The following is a 12,296-nucleotide window of genomic DNA, read 5'->3' on the forward strand; positions in this document are numbered from 1 at the left end:
TAGCGTACTCCTCAGACGCCATGCTTGGCTTAGAGTATCTGGATTTAAGCCAGAGGTCCAAGTATCAATCTTAAATTTACCATTTGATAAGGAGCATTTATTTGGTTCTGCAGTGGATACTTCATTAGAAAAAATGAAGAAAGAGACTGAGGTAGCCAAATCAATGAGAGCACTGCAAACACCATCCTACCATGGTTCATTTTGCCACTCCTTAAGACCATGTCTACAGGCGGATACTCTACTTCATATAGAGGTAATAGTCAATCACCCTCTACAAGAGGTTATTTACGAGGTGTGTTTCGTGGAAACAATGGCAAAGGAAGAGTGAAAAGTAATACACCCCGTACTTCCCCAGCCGCAAATAAACAGTGACTTGTTTCCCCTCTTTTCACAAAATGTCTGGCAGTAGTGGCTGCACATCTACGAAAACATGTGCACATCTTCCCATATTTAGAGGACTGGCTCATCAAGGCCAACACTAAGGAAGTGTCTACAGCACACTCCAACCACAATACAGTTACTGCATGACCTAGGATTCACAGTGAATCTGTTTAAATCCCATCTTCAACCCTCCAACATTCAACCATATTTGGGAGCTACCTTAGACACACAGAAAGCTCTAGCCTGTCCCAATCCAGCCAGAATTCACAATGTTCAGACTCTGGTTTCCAAATTTCAACCCAACCACTCATCAACTCGAGTGTTCATGCAGCTTCTAGGAATGATGGCATCTTGTATCATGATAGTTCCCTATGTAAGACTTTAAATGCTTCCCCTTCAGCAATGCTTAGCACGTCAATGGAATCAGTCTCAAGGTCAATTGACAGAGCTAGTGTTGTTTGACGGTCGTACTCACCGCTTTCTGTAGTGGTGGAATCCACAGAACCTTTCCAAGGGGCGGCCTTTCATCGACCCAGTTCCACAGATAGTGCTAACAGACTCATCACTCAATGGTTGGGGAGCTCATCTCCAAACTCACACAATTCAGGGATTGTGGAGTAAAAAGGAAAAGCAATTCCCCATAAAGCATCTAGAGCTGCTAGCATTCTTTCTAACGCTCAAAGCCTTTCAAACTCGCCTTGTAGGCAAAGCTGTCCTGATACACACAGACAACATGATGGCCATGTTTTACATTCAGAAACAGGGAGGGACACACTCACTCCAACTATCTCACCATGCACAGGACATTTGGAGGTGAGCCATGAATCAAAAAAATCAGATAGTAGATCTGCTCAGCAGACAGAGACAACAGTGGACATTTCACCCTCATGCTCTCCTCCCTTTCCTCCAGATGTGGGGCTTCCCAGACCTAGATCTGTTTGCCCCCCACTAAAATGCCCAAACTTCGCCTCCAGGTATCCACAGCCTTTATACAAAGGAAATGCTCTATGGATGAACGGTCAGGATGAACGGTCAGGGATATTTGCTTACGCTTTTCTGCCTCTCCCACTCATTCCTCTAGGGGTCCGGAAGCTTAGGCAAACATCCCTCACACTATTCCTGGTAGCTCCCACATGGGCCCGTCAACCATGGTTCACTACCCTGTTGGAACTCTCAGTAGTTCCTCATCAAAAACTACACCTCACTTCCAGTCTCCTCATGCAGAGCCATGGAGAGATAAGACATCCAGACCCCAAGCCTCTCAACCTTGCGATCTGGCACCTAAAATCATAGAGATGGTTATCTGAATCTTCCACCAGACTGTACAAATATCTTTAAAGAGACTAGAAGACCTACTACAAGAGCTTGTTATGCAGCAAAATGGAAGCGGTTTGTTATTTATTGCAATTACAGCCATATCAATCCGCTTGATGCTTCAGTTCAAAATATTTTCTATTTACTACATTTACAAACTTAAAGTCAAGCGTACACATTTATACGCTTACATCTTGCTGCAATAGCTGCTTATCTTCAAAATAAACAACATATGACCCTTTTCAGGGTGCCTGTTAAACCTTTCATGGAAGGACTCAAAAGAGTTATTCCTCCAAGACTTTCACCGGCCCCAGTGTGGAATCTTAATATTGTCCTTACCAGGCTAATGGGTCCACCCTTCAAGCCATTGCATAAATTTGAATTGCAATGTCTCCCTTTGAAAGTTGCTTTCCTCATTGCTATCACTTCGCTGAGAAGAGTGGGTGAGCTTCAGGCATTACCCTATAAGAACCATTTTTACAAGTACACCAAAACAAAGTGGTTCTTCGCACTAACCCTAAATTTCTACCTAAAGTAGTTTTTGCTTTTCACGTCACTCAATCTGTTGTTGCCGGTGTTCTTTCCTCAACCAGATTCTGTGGCAGAACACACCTTAAATGTTAAGAGTATTACTCTAATAATAATAATATAGAAAGGACACAACCTTTTCTTAAGACTAAACAACTCTGTCGCTTTTGCTCCACCACACAAAGGTAATCCCATTTCTAAATCGGGAATTGCACGATGGATAGTCAAATGCATGCAAACTTGCTAAGCAAGAAGAACTCTACTAATTCCCCCTAGGGCGCATTCCACTCACAAACTAGGGGCTTCTATGGCTTTTCTAGGAAATATTCCTATAGCCGAAATATGTAAAGCTGCAACATGGTCTACACCACACACATGTACAAAACACTTGTGTGGATGTGCTAGCTACAAGCCTAATGTAGGCCAGGCAGTTTTAGGTACACTTTCAAACAACTGCAACAGCTACAGGTTAGCCACCACTACGGGAGACTACTGCTGTATAGTCTATGCAAAGCTTGTGATCTACAGCTCACATGCTTTGAACGGAAAATGCTACTTACCCAGTATGCATCTGTTCTTTGCATGTAGAGCTGTAGATTCACATACGCCCACCCACCACACTGGATACCTGTACTTGTTCCAGTACTATCTTACTTCGATACATACACATGGACATCTCTATTCTACTCTTACTAACTCCATTCTCGCCCTCTGTGGGAAAACAATCTAACAATGGAGTCGATGCCCATGTGCACTATCACCCAAAGGAGGAGTCACCTACCTCGTGAATGGAAAAGCCTTCTTCGAACAAAAACAAAGTGCAAACATCCGGACGCAACACTAGATGGCAGACTTAGGCAAAGCGTGCGAATCTACTGCTCTACATGCCAAGAACAGATGCATACTGGGTAAGTAGCATTTTCCATATGGTTAAACCTGATGCATCTTATTTTGTCAAGTCGTTCATCATAAAGGGCTGTGTGTATAAACATTACAAAAGTGCTATGTGCTACCAAAGTGCTTGACTATACATGTGACAGTGTATCTACATAATTACATAATATGAACAAAATTATGGTCAGCTTATGGAGAGGAATCTGTTCATCAAGATAATTGCATTGTACATGCATATTGTAGATGTTGTGTTTTGCTACTGTTGTTTGTGTTGTTTTCTCTCTTTTTCTACACTTGGGGCTACATGTATGAAGGCATTTTCCCATAGACACAGAATAAGTAAAACCTGTTGATACATATGGCCCATAATCTTGACAGGACTGACTTTTTACCCAATTATGTTATTTAAATGTATATGTGTAAACATTGTGTTTGCATCTAAGTACCAATCAAAAGTTGTTTATAATCACCGGAAATTATGTAGATCCTCACTGTTAAAACCTGACGTGTTTTACAGTCTAGTTCTACCATCATTCTTGATTCTAGTTGACGCAATTTTTCTCTGTTGCCCCCTTGTCCTAAAAGTAGTAATGTATCAATTACATAGTATGCAAGACATTTCAGATCATTTTGATGCTCAGATTTAAAGTGTCTGGCCACTGGGTATGTAGCGTCTGAATTGGCTATTGCACTTAGATGTTGGAGATTTCTCATGTGCAAAAATCAAGAGGGGGGGGGGGGAAATGGATCACTTGTACCCGCGTCACCAGTGTCGTTAGTTAGCGATGCCCTTCATAAAAAAAAACTCATATACGTACATAGGTGGGAAGTCTGTCTATCTTGGAGGCCAACCACTGATATTGCAGTAGTGACCAGTGACCAAAAAATATATGTGCTCAGTGTGGAGTGAAGTTGAAATTCTTTCTACATCCTCTTTAGGGTGCAATTTATTGATGGAGAGATGTTGAAGGTTAAAAACAGTGGGTGTGCATATGTGGATCGTGTTACTTAATCCAGCGCACTAGTGTAGTCCATATACAGGAACGACATGTTTCAGCCCCGTTCCGCCCAGCCGGGTCTATGGGGCTTTCGTCAGGACCAGAGAAAGTAAACGAAAACTATTTGTGTAGCAAATTTAGAGTTTGTTTCTGTGTGTCTGTTAATAGGTCAAAAGTACCTCTAAAAAAAAGGAGAGAAGGAAACCAATGACGTGCGAATTCCTGTCTGTTTATATGATGCTGCAAGTTAACTTATTTTTGACCATTCGTTAAAAGGGTCATGTTATTAACCCCATCAAAATGCATATTTGGCATAGATAAGTTATGTACTACGTAAACAAAGGTATTGCTCAGAAGTATAGCGCCAAGGTCTATAAAGGCGCTTAAGGTCTCGCGTTTCATTGTAATTAGGTAGTCATGGAATAATACATTGTGCATCAGTAGTTCTCGGTACAGTGAATGGCAGTACACAATAAAAGTTCTGAGAGTGCAGTTTGAGTGCTCGTTACAAATTAAGTTGACTGTGAAGCGCATTTTCTTCTCTAAATATATATGCCGGTATATGTGAAAGGGGGGAGGGGGGGGGGGGGGGGAAGAGTGCGGCGCATTATTTAAATTCCTGCATCTTTATATTAACAAGGCAAGAGAAAACCAGAACGAGAATAACTTGTTGTTTTCAATCCGCCACCATTATTTGCGGTGTGGTAAATCCTTAAAAAACAGGCGTGTCTTAGATTATTGTTAGATATCACTCCCTCATGGAAGCGTCACATTACCTGGGGAACCCGTATGCAGGTGTCCGAGGGACCAGCAAGATTCTCCCGGCCTTCTATAATGAAAGAAGGGGAGAATTAGTAGGAGACCTTACTTTGCTTCCGCGAAGGGGGTCTGTGGGCGTGACTCTCACCTCCAGCTGCGGGAATTGCGATTTGTGCTTGCTCTGGAAACGGTCCCTTGGTGACGTGGGCCCGTTCCAGGCACTCTTTATTTCATCATGAGGATAAATATGGAAGAAAGACTCGGTGAATAGTGAAATTGAAAGGAATAAATAAATGTATGCAATAGTTTGTGTAATTATTCCTGAATCATAATAGTGATGAAAATTTTTATGAATGTATGATTTTTGGGAGGCTCTTAGTACCTATATGTCCTCCTGAAGATAAATGTGAATTAAGTTAAAACTTTTTAAAACGGAGGTGAGAGGAGGGCAGTCTATTCGTGACATGGTGCTTCTACGTGGGTCACATTTACCAGTGTGTTGTATAAAATTACTGTTCGTAAGTGGTATGGTATTTTATCGGAATCTTATCGTGAATGTCATTTGCATCTGGATAGGTCCCTGAAGGGATTTTTACTGTGACTCCATGATTAGGAGGTCAGTATAGTTGATGCCAAGGTACATAATCATTCAAACCTTGGACATTTAGTTTTTTGTCAAAGTTATGTTTATTAAATTTTTACAGCTTACAATCTGGGATAGTACCATCACATGGTCCCACGCAGGGGATCAGCAAACCTCAGCATGACCATAACATTTGAATGAATTGCCTTGATCAACACAAAACCAGCTCCTCTTCTCGGTAGGTAGGCCGAATGGTGGATACAGTTTCTAAACATAATGGAGCTTAAAACGAGTCTTTGCAGAGGTATAAAGCAAGCAGGCAGGTCTATAGAAAGGTTAACTTCCGTCTGCGATGGCAGCCTCCCCAAGTTGCGCAGTTGAAGTGCTATTCATAGAGTGAACAAAAAGCATGTACAGATTTATCCCAGCGTGGGATAATTGAAATATAAGACCAAAAGAAGAAGAAGAAAAAAAAAAAACCCGCCTCCCCTACGCCCAACCCCCACCCTACCCGTGGTGGCGGCAAAGCACAAACAGTCGAGAAGGTGTTCAGCACAGGAACACTAATCAAAATTGAAAGAGGTGGAGGCTTCTTATGGAAGAGGGACAAACAGCGGCTGGGAGGCCTCTGGAAAGGAAGGAAACAAGGGGACCCCATTTAAATTCAAAATTCTTATAGTTATCCCTGAAAATATCAGCCATACGCTCTAAGCTAAGCAATCTCCAGAGGCGGAAGTGCCAGAGAGAAACAGCAGGAGCCTCCCTCCTCTTCCAAGCGACTGCCAGGGTGACTTTAGCCGCTCCAATGCAAAACCACTTGATCATTTTATCAGCTCGAGTCTGATGTTCTAGGGAGGAGTCACGAAGCCCCAAAAGCACTCCCGCCATGGTAGTGGGGATGGGGTAACCCAGCATATCTTTTATATGCGCCAGGATTTCTTCCCAATAGGGGCGGATAGCCGGGCAGTCCCACCATATATGTTGGAAGTCCCCAAGCAAACCACACCCTCGCCAACATCTATCCGAGGTGGTGGGGAAGATCTGCCGGAGTTTGGATGGGTGCAGATACCAGTCCATCATGGTCTTCAGGTGTGCTTCCCTGAATTCTGTGGAATGATGAAATCGCGCCATGTCGGACCAAAGGTGCGTCCATTCCTCGTCGGAGATAGGACGGTGACTCAAGTCCACATAGACATGTATCTGGGGCGTGGAGATGAAGCTGTTTTAAGTAGGAAGCTATATATGAACGAGATCACCCCTCTCATATTGGTAGTCTTGGTGAGGTAGACCTCAAATTTTGTGAGGGGCCAAGTAGCAGCGTCCCGCACTTGAGGAGAGAGGGCCCAGTGCATCAATTGTGTATAATGGTATCGTTCCGTGTCCTCTAGCTTATCGTCTCGCTTGCACTGATCAAAAGTGAGTGGATCAAAGTTATGGAACAAATGTGTTAGAGCTAAGCAGCCTCCCTTTCTCCAGGCATCAAAAGGTCCCTCATGCTGGGCCGGAGTGAATGCTGGATTAAAATGAATCGGAGTAAACTGGGACGGGAATGTGGTCCACCTGTCGTCACCTGAGATCGAATCCCATATTTTAAGGGTGGTGCGAGTAGGGGTGCGAATGTATGTGTTCCGCGGTCTGTCCTGTCGGGAGCGCCACACCAGGTCCCAGACAGTTCGCCCGTCACACTGCCGTCCATATGTAACCAGTGTTTCTCGGATTCCTGTTGGGTCCATTCCGTCAGGACTCTCAGCTGCGCCGCTTTGTAGTATAAGAGGATGTCCGGTAGGCCCACGCCTCCATCCGAGTGGGAGCGGCGTAGCAAAGAGTAAGAGAAGCGTGCTCGACCTCCCTGCCAGATAAAACGCAGGATCATGGCCTTCACTTTTCGAAAGAAGTCGTTCTCCATTGCGATGGGTAAGGCCTGAAATAAGTAGAGAAGTTTGGGCAGGAGAGTCATTTTGATCGCATGAATGCGGCCCAGCCATGACAAAAAGAGAGGCTTCCATTTCGTGAGTTCTGTTTGAATGCGCGCTAGAATGAGAGGGAAGTTGGCAGCATATAGCCCCCCAATTCTCGGCGTCAGTTGAACGCTCAGATATTGGATGGAGGAGGTAGCCCACGCCAGCGGAGTAAGAGATTGAAGCCGAAGAACCTCCGTGGGAGAGAGGGTAAGATTAAGTATGTACGATTTGCCTAGGTTTGTTTTGAACCCTGACACTAGTTCAAAGCACTCGAGTTTCTCCTGCAAGGGCGGGAGAGATATCGCCGGCTCAGATAGGGATAAAAGAACATCATCTGCGAACAGCGAAATTTTATGGGATTCTCCGGTAAATGGTATTCCCTGGATGGCAGGGTTATTCCTGATCGCTAGAGCCAAGGGTTCAATGCTGAGCGCAAAAAGTAGAGGAGAGAGGGGACACCCCTGACGCGTGCCTCTCGAGTGAAAAAAGGTAGATGAGTGTATCCCGTTGATCACCACTCTAGAGCGGGGGAGACGGTAGTTAGCTCTTATCATATTGAGAAATTTAGGCGCAAAACCGAATGCCCCAAGAGTGCCAAATAGGAAACCCCAGTCTACCCTATCGAAGGCCTTCTCGGCGTCCAGGCCCACCAAGACTGCAGGGATCTGACGCTTATTGGCCATTTCAATCAGGTGTATGATTCTACGGGTATTGTCGTGCGTCTGGCGTCCTTTGATAAAACCCGACTGGTCCGGGTGAATGAGAGAGGGCATGAGGTCATTTAGGCGTTTGGCAATAATTGAGGAATACAGTTTAGCATCAAGATTCAGTAAGGCAATCGGCCTATAGGAGGCGCAAAGCTGGGGGTCCTTCCCTGATTTGGGAATCACAGAAATCACGGCCTCAGACATGGTGCCGGAAGCTGCACCTTCTTCCGCCATCTTGTTGAAAAGGCGGACAAGGTAGGGAGAGATATCGGGGGCAAATGTCTTATAGAAAAGAGCTGTATAGCCGTCCGGCCCTGGGGCTTTGTGAGATTTCAGGCTATTAATAGCCATGGTGACATCCTCTATAGTAATAGGAGCGGTGATTATATCATTCCAAGAATCCGACACCTGGGGCAGAGACAACGACTTGAGATATTCCTGCTGAGCGTCCGCGTCTAAGGAATCCCCACAATATAGGTTCCCATAAAATGTCCCAAATAACTCCGCCTTGTCCCCGTCCCTATGTGTAATCTCCCCCGACGGGTCCAAAATGCCGCCTCTGTATTCCTTCTCCCGTTTGCCTTTCAATTGTCTGGCAAGGTGTTTACCAATTTTATTGCCCTGGTTGTACGATAGGTGCCGTAGCTTAAGAAGTGTGAATTCTGCCCTGTTGTTGTAAATGGCCTTGAGTTTACCTCAGAGGGCCGTGAGACCGCGTAGTGTTTGCCTTGTGGGGTTAGCTTTGTGGGTACGTTCAAGAGCCGGCAGTTCGGTCTCTAGTAGGTCTCTCTCGCGAGCACGCTGCTTATTCAGTGCCGCCTTAAGAGCTATACACTCCCCTCGAATAACAGCCGTCCATGTATCCCAGGTGATAAACTCCGAGGTATCTTCTGGTCTATTAGTATTGAAGAATTCCGTAATGGTGTTTCTAATTTTGGAACAGGATTCCTTATCACGAGTTAGCGACGGAGGAAAATACCATCTGGGAGTGGCCGGGGCAGTCCCTAGCCAATTGAGACAAACAGAGAACAGGCTATGTTCAGATACCGAGAGGGGAAAGATCTTGGCATCCTGTAATGCACCTTGCAGAGACTGGCTGATAAAGATGTAGTCCAACCGAGAATATGTACGGTGGACATGTGAGTAAAACGTATAGTCTCGTGATTGTGGGAAAAGAGTGCGCCAGGTATTAAGGAGGCCCAGATCATGTATATGTTGTTGTCTCCCCGGAGAAAGAGCCCAGGCCTGCCCGTTGAGCGTATGAGCTGTCCAGCTCTTTTTGCCATATCAAATTAAAATCTCCCATAAGAACCAGCGGGCCTTCCGTAAAGTCTGTCAATTTCCCCAAAAATGCGTTTAGGAAACCCATCTGACCGGTATTAGGGGCATATAACGCCGCAAAAGTGCAAACTGTCCCTCTAAGGCGCCCTTTAGTCATGACCCAGCGCCCTTCTCTATCGCTCTGGACCCCCAGTGGTTGGAAATGTGTGGAAGAGCGAAACATAATAGCCACCCCTCGATGTTTCGTGTGGGCCGAGGATTTATAGATTAGGGGAAAGAGTTTGTGTCTGAGACGTGAGTCTTCGGCTCTAGCTAGGTGTGTCTCTTGTAGGGCCACGATGTCAAGATGGTGATCAATAATATATTTCTATTTTTTGGGGTGAGTTGAGGCCCCTAACATTCCAAGTTACAATTGAGAACCGCATTACATCACATGGAGAAAACAACATCACACCCCCAGCCTGGATAGTCCCATTGCGCTTCCACCCACAAACCGCCCCTCTGAAGAAGCATAAGATCAGAGCCCACTGCATGTGCCTTCCCGAAATCGTGGGAATCCCCCAAAAACCATGTTAGAAAGCCGCCACCCACCCCCACGAAAATCTGAACAAATATGAACATAAAAACAATTCGCACTTGACTTTTGGTCCCTCTGTGGGGCCAAGATGGCCCCTCTGAGACCACGGGGGACAACAGGTCCGAGGACCACGCCCGCCTCGGCGGGGAAGTTGACCAGAGGCAAATGTGTGCGGTTCTCAAGAAGGCAACAGGAACAAAAAGGGCCAATGTTAGCCCAAGCCTAGCACATCGCAATAAGAAGGCAACCACATTGGTAAATAGAACTATCAACAGTGTGACTCACAGAATGTATCCGAAAGCTAGCATAAAATATTTTTAAAAACACCCTGGATTGACAGGACCACTGTGCGAGAATCAAAAGGAAACATCAGTCTTACTTATGAAGTCTGCAACGTCCATGACTCCACTTTCTCGATAGGAAGGACCCGCAGTCCCAGAGGCAGCGGCCACAGCAGGGCACAGGGCTCCCCCGCCAGAAGCCAGCCCCCGTTGTGTATCATCGGAAGTTCCTAAGTACAGCAGCCAATTCCGCAAGTAGGCCAGGAGTTGCGTTATGGAGCCCACGGGGCTTCCAGTAGACGCTCAGCGTCTCCCCTTGCGCGACCAGGCAGAAGATGAAGCTCCTCGGGTGGGTTCGCTAGCTGCACCCAGGGCCGGTGGTATCCCCTCCAGAAGGAATGCCTAGCAGATCCAAGCCCTCCTGTAGGTCGGTGATATGGCGTAGCTTGTTCTGAAATTCAAAACTGAGCCCAAAGGGATAAGTCCATCTGTATCTGATCTTGTCGTACCGCAATTTAGTGGTAACGGGTCTGAGCAATTGTCTCCGAGCCAGCGTTGATGCTGCGACATCTTGGTAGATGGTGCAGGAATGATCTTGGAATGCAATGGACTCCCTAGCCCTGGCCGCCTGAAGAACCGCCTCCTTGACCTTATAGGAGTGGAATTTTGCCAGGACATCGCGCAGTCGTTTTTTCTCCCCCTGTTGTAGAGGCCCCACCCGATGTACTCTGTCCAGTTTTATTTTGAGGGTCTGTGGGGACACGATCTCCGAGAAGAGACCCACCACAAAGGCCTCTAGATCAGGCCCCTCTGCGCCTTCTTCCAAGTCCCTAATGCGCATGTTCTCCCTCCGAGCCCTATTCTCCAGATCTTCTGCCCGAAGCTGCGATTGATGGAGTTGCTCTTTAAGGAAGCGGACATCGTCCCGGAGGCCGGTAGAGAGCTGCTCTTGTTCCTGGTGATGGGCTTCGAGGTTCAGGACTCTAGTGCCGACTGAGTCCACATCCCGTTGTAGGGAGGACAGCCGCTCGGTCGGGTCCGCTCGCAATTGGTCAATGGAAGTTTTGATGTCTTGGCCAATGTCTTTGCGCAATTCGTATTGGAAGTCTTTAACCATAGTTAACAGATCTGCTTTCGTAAGAGCCATCTCTGCAGAGACTGCGTCTCCCCGTTGCGTAGATCGCTTATCTGCGGTCGAGAAGAAATCAGAGACCTTGTTCGAAGTCTTGACTGTTGTCTTGGCGGATGCAGAGCTTAGCGCACCAGCTTTGGACTGGTAGTTTATCGTAGGCGATGCTGAAAGGGTTAACCTCCTTGCCACGAGGCCTCGCACCGTGAATCCTGCGGGAGGCACCTCTCCGGAGTTCAATCAGGAAATTCTCGGGTACACACGAGTGGCACCGTCGATATGCAAAAGCGTGGGGTTCAGGAGTGCTCCAGAGCCCTTCGGGCATCCTTGACGTGGTGCTCCTGGGAACGCCCACTGCAGTGGGGTCAGTAAGCTGCTAGACTGTGAGGAGCCGGGTCACCAGCAGCGAGGTCTGCAGACAGTAAGCGCTGGCGGTTCGTGCATTTAAGAGGAGCTATGCAAGCTTGACGGCGCTGGGCAGCGGTGTGTGACAGGCCCCGACCCCTCAGGCCTCCTCCAGAGAAACCCCCCCCACTGCTCAGCAAGTCCGAGATACTGGGCACGGTGCTCAAAGGGCCCCTCTCATGTGGAGCTGACAGTCGATTCCGGGCAGCCGGTCGGGAGTGCGGAGGACCGCCATGAAATGTCGCACAGCCGCCATTTTAAAGTCAGGCATACATGGGGAGACGAAAGCCGGCCAATTTGACCAAGTGCTGGTATTACCGCTGGTGCTCCCAGGCCATCCCATACTCGCCGCGCATTCCGGTGATCCAACGGGGGTTCCGCGTCCTCACAGCCACCAGAGGTCCGGGAAGGGCTCCGATCGCCGCTACGGGCGCGCCGCCATGTTAATCCGGCACGCCCCTCACTGTCCTGACGGCGAAGGCAAACGGAGCTGATCTG

General features: G+C 47.1%; 1 protein-coding gene across 1 annotated transcript in view; it reads left to right on the forward strand.

Moving 5' to 3' along the window:
- The window catches only part of GLYR1 (glyoxylate reductase 1 homolog), a 456,170-nt gene that overhangs the window by 134,495 nt on the left and 309,379 nt on the right, over positions 1 to 12,296 (forward strand). The gene's annotated exons all lie outside the window — the stretch shown is intronic.

This window comes from Triturus cristatus, chromosome 10, assembly GCF_964204655.1.
Source record: "Triturus cristatus chromosome 10, aTriCri1.1, whole genome shotgun sequence".
Lineage (NCBI taxonomy): Eukaryota > Metazoa > Chordata > Amphibia > Caudata > Salamandridae > Triturus > Triturus cristatus.